General features: G+C 32.5%; 1 protein-coding gene across 1 annotated transcript in view; it reads left to right on the forward strand.

Moving 5' to 3' along the window:
• The window catches only part of LOC124365353, a 169302-nt gene that overhangs the window by 52609 nt on the left and 104085 nt on the right, over positions 1 to 12608 (forward strand). Inside the window, exon 2 of the mRNA XM_046821329.1 lies at positions 2669 to 2702. The gene's annotated coding sequence lies outside the window, so the exon portion shown is untranslated. The remainder of the gene's footprint in view (positions 1 to 2668; positions 2703 to 12608) is intronic.

Here is a 12608-nt window from a genome sequence, read left to right on the forward strand (position 1 = left end):
CAGATAAAATAAACAGATAAAGAATTACAGTAATTCGGCTAATTTTTGCTAATTATTTTGAGACTACTCCCCAAATTATCTTACAGAAAAAGAACCGTCACTGTACAGGCCTTTTCATTATTATGTGGGAAAAGATTGTTATAAAGGTGACACATGTAAAATTAATCCATAAATCACAAAATATATTTAATTTACTCCTTTATCGTGTTATAAGTACACTTATTTTCCGTTTTTATGCTTCTTATACAATTTTTTTATTACTTTGTTTATTTAGAAATTGTTATTTTATAAATTTGTTAAAAACGATGAATATAAAAAAATTACTTATTTATAAAAACACTTAGAGAGTGTGATTTAAAAATAAACATGTAAAAATATTGTAAAAATCTTTTGATACAGACATATCTATATTTATTATACGTTACAGATAGAGTGGAAAATTGTCAGTCGATTATCTGTTATATTAAATCTCGTATGTTATTAAGATTATATGTTGGAAACAGGGTCAAAGTTGATAAAATATAAACTTATTATATAATTGTGCAGCATTGTAAGTGTCCCCTTTCTGGTATGTTTTCTTTTGTCAGTTCAGGTTGTCTTTTCTGTTTTATGAACTGAAGGTATGTTATTATTTTTCTTGCTATGTGTGTTCATACAAAAGTACAATAAACCAACAAAGTACGAATTAAACATATACATTTTTAATGTGAAGCCCTGCTGAAGTTCACTTGAAATTTGATATAAAACTTTAGTAATACATATTATATCAAAGCAAAAGATAATATATTTCAAGTTCGAGTTGTTTTATTAACTTAACAGCCAAAAGGCAGGAATATTTTATAATACACAAATATTAGGAAATAATTATTACTTAATTATTATTTGTTCATATATTTATTAAATTTTCATAAATATGCAACGAGTGGTTGATTAAATATTGGCGAACAGCTGCAGTGCAGATTCCATCTATCGCAAGTTACCCCCCCCTCCCACCGATCTATGGAACATAAAGCGTACAGGCGCCTATTTATACATCGTACTTGACTTCCCGCCAACCACTACTACTCATACTATCGGCTGATGTAAAGAGATTTATATCGCATTCAACCATTCCTTTTCCTGGGTTGCTCTCAAACGTTCAGTTAACGAATAGTAAAAATACTCTAGAGTATTAATTCTTTTTATTTTTTTAGGACATTTCCAATCTTGTGTAAAATAATCGATGAAGAAAATCCACATCTTGAAATATAACTCTTCTCTTAAACTTGAAGACACTAAAATATCACTCGATTTTTTAGAGTTGAGCCACTTTAGCCTCTATAACTCAGTAAAACATTGACATTGGCCTCATAATTGCTTACAATAGAAGTCTGGCCTCCAGTACATGGATTTGGGTATAAAGTAATAAGATTGGCTTAAATTCATGGCCGCCTCTTTGTGATTTTGATCATTATATAATCAAATTTAACGTAACTCAATCATAATCATAATAAAATATTGATCTATAGTTACTGAAGATTTGTTTTCTATAAACTACGATTCTAGAGACTTTTAATCATAAATAGGAAGATTAACACATAGCCTATATAAAAATCGTACCTATATTACAGTTTTTATTTGAATATCGTAGTTTTTTTATACCTAAAGGCGAGTATTTAACATTTAAGAAATCATTTATATCATTTACAAAATGTGTTAAATTTATAAAAATTGATTGATATAATTTCAAGGTTAGTTCTTAATACTGTTGACGTCTTAGACTTAAATGTTTCTTTCATATCATATTCTTTGTATAATTTCGCGTTACTGGTTAGCGAATAGAAAATAATCTATAACTTCAGTGTTCAAAAATTAACTTAGGGTGGATGAGGTGGCTCATCTTCTCGATGAAATCAAAATTGTTTATACGTTCACTCCGAGAATCTTAAAAAAGCAAATGATTTGCCGCTTTGTTTATATAAATGTTAAAATGTAAATAAAAACTTACTTTAGCGCGTTTTATACACCCTATATAACTTTAAAAACTTGTCGTACCATGATAATTTCGTATTTGTGGTAATATATAGTACTACATATAAAAGATTGTTTTTTTTAGGGGAATGTTGTCTTTTGTATGTTTGATAGAGTCAAAACAAATTTATATGCATTGTAATACATAATGAAACTTTCCAGATTTCACTTTTAATTTCAATATTCTTTACTACTTATCCTATGTCAATCGCAATTACATTGATTTAAAATGGAACTTAGCAAATATCACTTTGTAAAGATCAGTTGTTTTAAAATATTAGTTTATTTTATATGAACAGTATTTGCCTGTAACTGGGTCTACTGCAGTGATATATCTTTCTAAGGGATTAACATTTCTCTCTATTACTTAAATACTGTCAGTTCGATAAAATACGATAAATTAGTTCTCACATATGGTTCTATATGGTTTTAATTTATAGGTGACTTTTTTAATTGCCCTCTCAGAACAATAATTAATTTTATTTCATTAACAAAATAGATAATTTAAAGCTAAATTTTGATCACCACATATTTCAACTCTAAACAGTAGTAAATTTCTTCTATTTGAAACAAACAACAATAGCTTATTAAATCAATTTGGTTACTTCTTGTAAAAGAAGGTCGTATTTTATTGATACATGTTTTCTGTATTTTTCAGGATCACCAAGGAAACCTATTATATTAGACAACTGGTAAGTTTACAACATACATTTGTGGTAAAGTTATTTTACATTACAGAGTAAATGTATAATGAATATATAAATTGAATACTAGAATTACTCTGTAGGTATACTGTATTTTGGTTAAAATAGCACATTAAACAAAAGAAATAAACAATATTGGTTTTCAAAACAGAATTAGATTACTTCGAACAATTGTACTTTGAGAAACAATATTAGCTCAGTACAGTATACACATGGTGGTAGTGGTGTGTGTGTGTGTGTGTGTGTGTGTGTGTGTGTGTGTGTGTGTGTGTGTGTTTGTATGTGTGTGTGTGTGTGTGTGTTTGATTAGTTCTCTAGTCAATGAGATCTGCGGGTCAGCAGTGCTGTAGGCTGTTTATTGTTTACTGTTACACCAGACAAGACAATAATGAACCGTACAGATTACATAGTTGATTAAATACAAATTTACAACTAAGTACACAATGTAATTATTGCGTGTTATAGAAAAGGGTAATATCACCATATTTTAAATAAAAGAGTGTATGATTGGCTTACCAGACAATGGGATCTGCAGATATGCAGTGCCGTTGGCTGTTTATTGTTTACTGTTACACCAGACAAGACAATAATGAACGGTACAGAATACATAGTTTATTATCTACAAATTGAAAGCAATGTACACAATGGCAATCATTTCGTGCCATAGAAAATGATAATATCGGCACAGAGCAAAGGCGAGGTGTGTGATTAGTTCACCAGACAATAGGTCAGCAGTGCCGTTGGCTGTTGACTGTCACATCAGACAAGTCAATAATGAACTGTACAGATTACATAGTTGATTAGGTACAAATTTACAACAATGTACACAATGTAATTATTGCATGCTATATAAAAGGACAATATCAGCACAGAGCGATGATAGGGTGTGTGATTAGTTTACCTAACAATACGGATCTGCAGGTCAGCAGTGCCGTTGGCTCTTTAGTGTTTACTGTTACACCAGACAAGACAATAATGAACCGTACAGATTGCATAGTTGATTATGTACAAATTTACAACAATGTAATTATTGCATGCTATAGAAAAGGATAATATCAGCACAGAGCAATGATAGGGTATGTGATTAGTTCACCAGACAATGGGATCTGCAGGTCAGCAGTGCCGTTGGCTCTTTAGTGTTTACTGTTACACCAGACAAGACAATAATGAACCGTACAGATTGCATAGTTGATTATGTACAAATTTACAACAATGTAATTATTGCATGATAAAGAAAAGGATAATATCAGCACAGAGCAATAATAGGGTGTGTGATTAGTTCACCTGACAATAGGGATTTACAGGTCAGCAGTGCCGTTGGCTGTTTAGTGTTTACTGTTACAGCAGACAAGACAACAATGAACCGTACAGACTACATAGTTGGTTATATAAAAATTACAACAAATTACAATATAATTATTGCGTGTTATATAAAAGGACAATATCAGCACAGAGCGATGATAGGGTGTGTGATTAGTTTACCTAACAATACGGATCTGCAGGTCAGCAGTGCCGTTGGCTCTTTAGTGTTTACTGTTACACCAGACAAGACAATAATGAACCGTACAGATTGCATAGTTGATTATGTACAAATTTACAACAATGTAATTATTGCATGCTATAGAAAAGGATAATATCAGCACAGAGCAATGATAGGGTATGTGATTAGTTCACCAGACAATGGGATCTGCAGGTCAGCAGTGCCGTTGGCTCTTTATTGTTTACTGTTACACCAGACAAGACAATAATGAACTGTACAGATTGCATAGTTGATTAAATACAAATTTACAACTAAGTCCACAATGTAATAATCGCAACCTACGGAAAATGATAATATCTGCACAGAGCAATAATAGGGTGTGTGATTAGTTCACCTGACAATAGGGATTTACAGGTCAGCAGTGCCGTTGGCTGTTTAGTGTTTACTGTTACAGCAGACAAGACAACAATGAACCGTACAGACTACATAGTTGGTTATATAAAAATTACAACAAATTACAATATAATTATTGCGTGTTATAGAAAAGGATAATATCACCATATAGTATATAATAGAGTACATGATTAGTTCAACAGACAATGGGATCTGCAGGTCAACAGTGTCGTTCAGTACAGATAAGTATAAAAATAATATTTGATTTAATTACGTAACTGTTAAATAAACACAATTAAAAAAATCAAATACAGTTATGTCGTCAAAAATACAGTAGAAAATAGAAACTTGATCAAGGAATTTTTTAGAGGTAAAAATATTTACCACTAAGATTTATCCTAACGGTGTGGCTCCTGTTTTGTAACGTTCTCGCAAAAGTTTGGTGGGAAATACCGCAAACTTTTAATTCTGCACTTTGGAAGAGTAGAAGAGTTTCGTAAGGTAAAGTTGTGAATTGTGGAACACATCATATGAAATAGAACGTTGAAAGGAACATCGATTTATTGTACATGCAATCGCAATCTCCACTATAAGAATGTGAGGATTTAGTTTTTGTTTTATTACGTTTTAATCCTACAGAAACCTTAAAGGAATCTAAGATACCTTACGGGTCAAAAATATGTATGTTTTTTGTTCTCTTAGGAGAAGAAGCTTATAAACTGAACTTAGTCCTGAAAGAACCTTTGCGCGACAGGATTTCAGGATGGGTAAGGTTAGGGAGTAGAGGCCGCCTCCTGTCGAGATCCATGAGGAAGAATTAGGACACTACATCTCAAAGTCACGTCTCCCCAGAAGAAGGGGAGGCCAGCTCTGAACTAGCCTCTCCAGGCAAAGCAGGCAGGGTGGCACACCCTTGTTGAGGCTAGCATGAACCTCTGAGGTTAGGGAACAAACCCCACCAACTCCAACAGTCATCTCACACAGTAGTCTAGACCTATCGAATTGCCCATGAACCCCAGAATCTCGACATTTGCGGTTAGTGATGGGCTGCTCCTGGACATCCATAAGGTTGCCAAGATTTAAGTGACATAACGGTTTTTGCTGTGCCCAGTGGTGGGTTCAACAGGAAGGTGTAAACCAGCCAGAATTGAACCCTGCTGGGTAAATAGTTATGTTAGTTTCTTGTAAACAAAACTACTAGCTCTTACCAGCAGCTTCTCCCTCAATTCCTCTGCATTGCATTGCATCTTAAAAACCATGTATTGCATTGAATACTTCTAAAGATTTTAGTAACACTGGAACTATTTTAGACTAATGTGATGAATCCTAATCCCCCGCTCAACTTCTTAGCCTCTTTAGTGAAAGTATTATAATACAACCATAGTATCGAATTTAGTGTTATTTTAGTTATCAGCGGCTTCGCACACACTTTCGTACGCGTTTCAAATGTATGAGCACTTCTGTTTAGAATAAACTATACTTGTTTATACGACCAAGAAAATCTTTCTAGACATCAAGAAAAGTCCATCTACGTCTATTAAGTCTATTACTTAGGTCTTATACCTGTATTTTGTTGGTGGTTATGCATTGTTTCCTGATCAAGAAAGTATATAAATACACAGGTCTGAGAAGCATATTTCTGTAAAAAGGAAGACTCCGACGAGATGTAAAAGTCTTTACATTAAAAAATTAGTTTACATTTAAAGTAAGAAATAAGTTAAAGTTTCTAAATACGAAGTTAATTAGTCTTTTATATCTTATACTTTACATTTTCTAAAAATTTTTAGTTAAAAGTATATGGTAAGAAGTTTTATTGCAATAAATCTCATTCTAATCTTACACAATACAAATATAAAGAAATTTAAAATATTGGCTAGGATATTTAAACATGCATACGCTGTTATCAAATAATGTTTACTCAAAAGAAATGATTAAATATAAGATACTCTTTCAATTTTAATTTGTTGAAACGTTGATTGAAACTGTTGAGACGAATATGTGGTGTTTAGTTAATTTAGAGAACATGTAAATTATAAAATATTTTTGTCCATGTAAAATTTAAGCACCATCGGTTGAGTCGGTCACGCTTGAAACGAAAACAAACAAATTAGCTTTCGAATTTGTAATACTATTATGATAAAAATGAAGAAACTGTGAATATTATAGAATTGTATCTAAATAGGTATTATCTTAAACTAGATTGAAAACAGAATATTTTACCACTTTTCTAAAAAAATATAATCAGAAAGTAAATAAACTAAGTGGTTTGGAGCCCACGATGACCCTTGTCATATCTATCTTAACAGGAGTAATAGGTAGCCTATAGTAGTAATTATAATTGATCATAATTAATTAATGATCAATTATAACCAAAACTTGTTCATATCTACATTTTAATTTTACATTTAACTTAAAAATATAATATCTTTGTGTTAAATATAATGAAAAATCAGGAAATAAAAGCAAATTGCCAGTAATGCACATTGACTATTTGTAACATCAGTATAAATTTAGTAAACAACATATAATGAGCGCAGTTAATGATAACTAAAATAATTTGTGAACTGTGATCACAAAAAAGATACAAATATCAAATGGAAAAAATTTAAATGGTTGACAAAATCATAAAGTAATGAAATTCAGTCACTAAGTTATTGTAGCAAATTAATTTTACAAGCTTTGAAACTTTTGTTCAGTTTCTTTGTAATTCGCTACCCAATGAAAGTGGAAACATCAAAGAAACAGCTCTCCAGTGTTTACCAATTCAATGAGAGGTTTACCCGGAAAGAAATTATTTGGTAGCAAACACGGTGTTGTATTTCGTACTTCCGTTACGGGTTGGGTGTATAACGGAAGTAAAAACTTTTAATTGCGAACTTCTGTACTGAACAAAAAAGTACCTCCTAATCTTCTATAAGGAACTTCATTACCTTACTGTTTGGTTTTATATCCAACACTTTAAATGCAGAGAATTTATTTATTACCAATACATTATTATTTATTAAATACGAATAGAACTAAATAGAATAAAGAACCAATCAAGTTTACCATTTCAATAATCAAAGTAGAACTGTTTAGATTGTCTTTAATTGAAATTACTTTCCAACCAGATGATACCTTCTATCATAGTTTCAGTTTCTTTTTCCCAGTGATTTTTAAATACACCTAAGTTCTATTACTTCCTAAACCTCTCAACGCTTTTAGCACAGAAGACCTTTAGGCTTTTACCTAAAATTTAACGAGATTTGATTTATATTTAATAAATTAAATAGAACCTACATATTTTTCTTTTCAATGCGAATTTTCTTATCAGATGTCAGTAGTTAACAAGGGTACAAGACGTAGCTATGGTAGGAAGGGTTGATTCAATTGAATTTTGAGTTTAGCTCCAGTTCACCTTCCTTTTTATTGCAGCGTCTGGAAACTGACGCTGTCTCAGACTTGACTCCTGGAATCTGGATTTATATTCGTGTGAAGAGAGAGATCCATAGAAATTCGATGACTAAAAAGCTCAAAACGAAAGATTAACATAATTTCGACATTAGAGACACCTATAAATAGGTGAAGTGGTAGTCCCCTTGTCTCACCCATCAATACCAACCTGTCTTAATGAGATTACCACTTCACCCATTTATAGGCGTCTCTAATGTCGAAATGATGTTAATGTCTTGTTTTGAGTTTCGTCGTCATCGAGTTTCTTTAGATCTCTTCAGATGAACATGACTACAGATTCTAGGAGTCAAGTCTAAGACAGCGTCAGATACCAGAATCTGCAATAAAAGGGAATGTGTACTGGTTCTAAACTCAAAATTTAAAGGACACAAGAGTTTTTCAGTTTACAAGGATTCAGAACCACGGAATTTCTAGTCTTATTCTGAATATACTGAATATATTCTGAATGAAAAGAGAGATAATTTATGTTCATGTTATAATCATCTATATGCAGAAATGTTTGATATAGTTATGAGTGAGTAGCAAGTACAACTTTAGGATGGGGTATGTATTTAAACGGCAAAAAAGGGTCATAAAAATAAAACAAAAAATGGCATGCAGAATTCTAAACACTGTTAGCAGTATAAAACGATGTAACGAGTAATACATTAGTGATAAAAAAGGCAATCCAAAGTTAGAATAAAAGAACGAAAAGGTACAAAATAAAGGTAGTAACATAAAATAAAGAATTGCTCATCATTTGGTTGGGTTTAAATTGGCATAGTACCAATGCCATACACTAAGAATCTCATTTCCTTAAATGGAAATGAATGAAGAATTTATCTATTAAGTCGACTGTCTGTTGAGATTAAGATGCTCTCGTTGCCGATACTAAAATGAAAATCTAAAACTAATATAATATAGAATTTTAGTAAATAAATTAGATATAAATTTAACCATAACGCAACTAATTTAAATAATGAATCAATGAATCAATTTAAAAAGTAGATTAAGAACACTTCATGTGTAACTGAACCATTTACTGTGAGTTATTATATGTATGTGCAATATTTTACCCCCAATTATTGTAGAACGAATTAAGTCAATTTAGTGATATTTATTATGAAATCTGCAATCGTTTCACGTTTAAACTTAAACAGAATGTGAATAATTTACACACATTTGTTCAATTTCCGTCTACTTGTATTTTATAAATTACTAAAATTCCATGCAAATTTAATTTGAAATTAATTTCCACACTTAATTACAGGTGTATAATAGTATTGCAAGATTGTGCCAGGGTACTACATGTCGCAAATGAACTACCCTACTGCAGCGAGATCTACTCTCCTCGGATAATTAAATTGTCCCTTTCCCATTGATAAACATGTAATCTTCCAACAAGGTTGCTTCAAATTCTTTAAGCACTCAACCCCCAGTTGAATGTTGATGCAAACACCCCAGTTGGCCAGGTACGATATATTTTAATGTGTACCCAAACACCCGCTCCCCAGTTATATGGTGTTTTCTCCGACATAGTAACCTTGGATGTGTATGCAAACAACCCCTCCGCAGTACTAAGCTACCAGCACGGCAAGCTTAAATGTGTATGCTAACACCTCCCTTCCCATTTCGTTATTTACGCTTCCAACATGGTAGGCTTGAATGTGAACGCAAACGACTCCTCCTAGTTATTCATGTATGCACGCAACATGACAGGCTTAAATGTGTACATAAACAACCCCCAGTTGGTCACGTACACTCCCAATACGGTATAATTAAATGTGTACATAAACAACCCCCAGTTGATCACGTACACTCCCAATACGGTATAATTAAATGTGTACATAAACAATCCCCAGTTGATCACGTACACTCACAGCACCGTATACTTAAATGTGTACATAAACAACCCCCAGTTGGTCACGTACAATCCCAACACGGTATACTTAAATGTGTACATAAGCAACCCCCAGTTGGTCACGTACACTCCCAATACGGTATAATTAAATGTGTACATAAACAATCCCCATTTGATCACGTACACTCCCAACACGGTATAAATCAATGTATACATAAGCAACCCCGAGTTGATCACGTACACTCACAACACCGTATACTTACATGTGTACATAAACAACCCCCAGTTGGTCACGTACACTCCCATTACAGTATAATTAAATGTATACATAAACAACCCCCAGTTGAATACGTACACTCACAACACCGTATACTTAAATGTATACATAAACAACCCCCAGTTGGTCACGTACACTCCCAACACCGTATACTTAAATGTGTACATAAACAACCCCCAGTTGGTCACGTACACTCCCATTACAGTATAATTAAATGTATACATAAACAACCCCCAGTTGAATACGTACACTCACAACACCGTATACTTAAATGTATACATAAACAACCCCCAGTTGGTCACGTACACTCCCAACACGGTATAAATCAATGTATACATAAGCAACCCCGAGTTGATCACGTACACTCACAACACCGTATACTTAAATGTGTACATAAACAACCCCCAGTTGGTCACGTACACTCCCATTACAGTATAATTAAATGGATACATAAACAACCCCCAGTTGAATACGTACACTCACAACACCGTATACTTAAATGTATACATAAACAACCCCCAGTTGGTCACGTACACTCCCAACACGGTATAAATCAATGTATACATAAACAACCCCCAGTTGAATACGTACACTCACAACACCGTATACTTAAATGTATACATAAACAACCCCCAGTTGGTCACGTACACTCCCAACACGGTATAAATCAATGTATACATAAACAACCCCCAGTTGAATACGTACACTCACAACAACACCGTATACTTAAATGTGTACATAAGCAACACCCAGTTGGTTACCGTGGCCTCCAAAAAATACCAAAGAACCAAAATTTTATTACGTTTAGGAATCCCAAAAGTGACAAAAAGTTTGTCAATGTTTAATTGTAATTAATCCGATCAGTATTGATAAAAATATATGCAAATAAAAATAATTGAATGTCTGTGCACCTATTATATCGAGTAACTGTTGATATAGGAGCCAATCGTAGGCTTCAATTTCGTAATACCGAGGAACAAATAAAGTTAATTAATTACGTCAATATGTACATGGGAGTAAAAAAACATTTAGGGATTCTATTACTTTAATCATTAGGCAATATTAACTTACTTGGGTTCCACGTTCTCATTTATTTAGAATTACTTACAACTATGAGTCAAGAGTGCACCATTCACTTTGTTGTGTACGTTCTTTGCCTATAAAAAGTTAGAAATTTAACTTAAATGGCTGTAGATCGTAATGTTGTGATATTTACACGTGATCGCTGTGAAATATGATTATTATTTTACCATTTAGAAGAATTAAATATTAATTTGTTTTACCTTTTTTAAGATTAATGGTTATTGAGGAAACTTCTTCCGTACATTCATTGAAAGCATACTTTGTAGCTTCATCTAAGTGTAATTCACAAATATTTTATTTATTTAAAATGTTTTTTAAGAGTGTTACTTTTCTTACCCTCTTTCTTCTTATATTTCAAACAATTTAGATTGCTTGTTAAAAGCTCTCCTGCTCTCTTTTTAGCTCCCCATATGATTTCTATTGGTACCTCAACTACCATTGTCTTTATTCATTTCTACACTTCACTCAAGCAATCATATTTTGCACTCTTCCTTCCATCTCACTCTTATAATATTCTTCGATAAGCAATTATTCTATTTATTCATCATTTCCACAGTCTGAACCACCCTGGCCGTAACAACTCAATTTCCTTTTACACTGATTCTTCCTTGTCCTTCCCTCTAGTCCTTCCCAGTCAATATAATAAGTATTACAAATAAAGAATGTCACCTGTTTTTCTATGAAAGAAGTATTGCTCTTTTTACAACCACAGAAGTATCCTCTGTGTATGGAGAAAGTGGAATAATATTTTTTATTTTATGTATACTCTAATGTAAGATGATATTTATTTATTTACAAGCACTGTCACAGGTAAAACCCCTACTTACAACAGAGCAATACTAAAAGCTAAACAAAAACAACCACTTGTAAGGAAGTAAAAGGTATTCATAACAAAAACTACTAAACTCAAACAAAATATAGAAATAGCATACATAAAAGTTAATAAAAAATCAAGTAGCAATATGAGGGACACAGTCACGTAGTAAATAGAATGAAAAACTACGGTATCAAGCACAGTTAAACATACCTTTCTGAAATCACTTAAACTGTATTGTTAAAAGCAACTAAATATTGAGCCCTTGAATTGTAAAGCCGCATTATTGAGACAATAGGAGAGTTGTCTAATTATGCCCACCTATTCATCACGAAATATACATGCAGTCCCCATTTATATTGTGGAAAAGGTAGGGTTTTCTCTAATTAGTTATAATTTACTGGAAGTTGAATATAGCTCTAATTTAAGATTCTATGTCTTGAATACAAAACTTTCGTATCAATTTAAGTTCAAATTTAAGGTATTTCAATAATATTGTGAGATTGTGGGCTTATTTATAATAGAATGGTGTACGTCAAATGATCTTGGCTGAA

The sequence above is a fragment of the Homalodisca vitripennis genome, chromosome 6 (genome assembly GCF_021130785.1).
Source record: "Homalodisca vitripennis isolate AUS2020 chromosome 6, UT_GWSS_2.1, whole genome shotgun sequence".
In the NCBI taxonomy this organism is placed as follows: Eukaryota; Metazoa; Arthropoda; class Insecta; order Hemiptera; family Cicadellidae; genus Homalodisca; species Homalodisca vitripennis.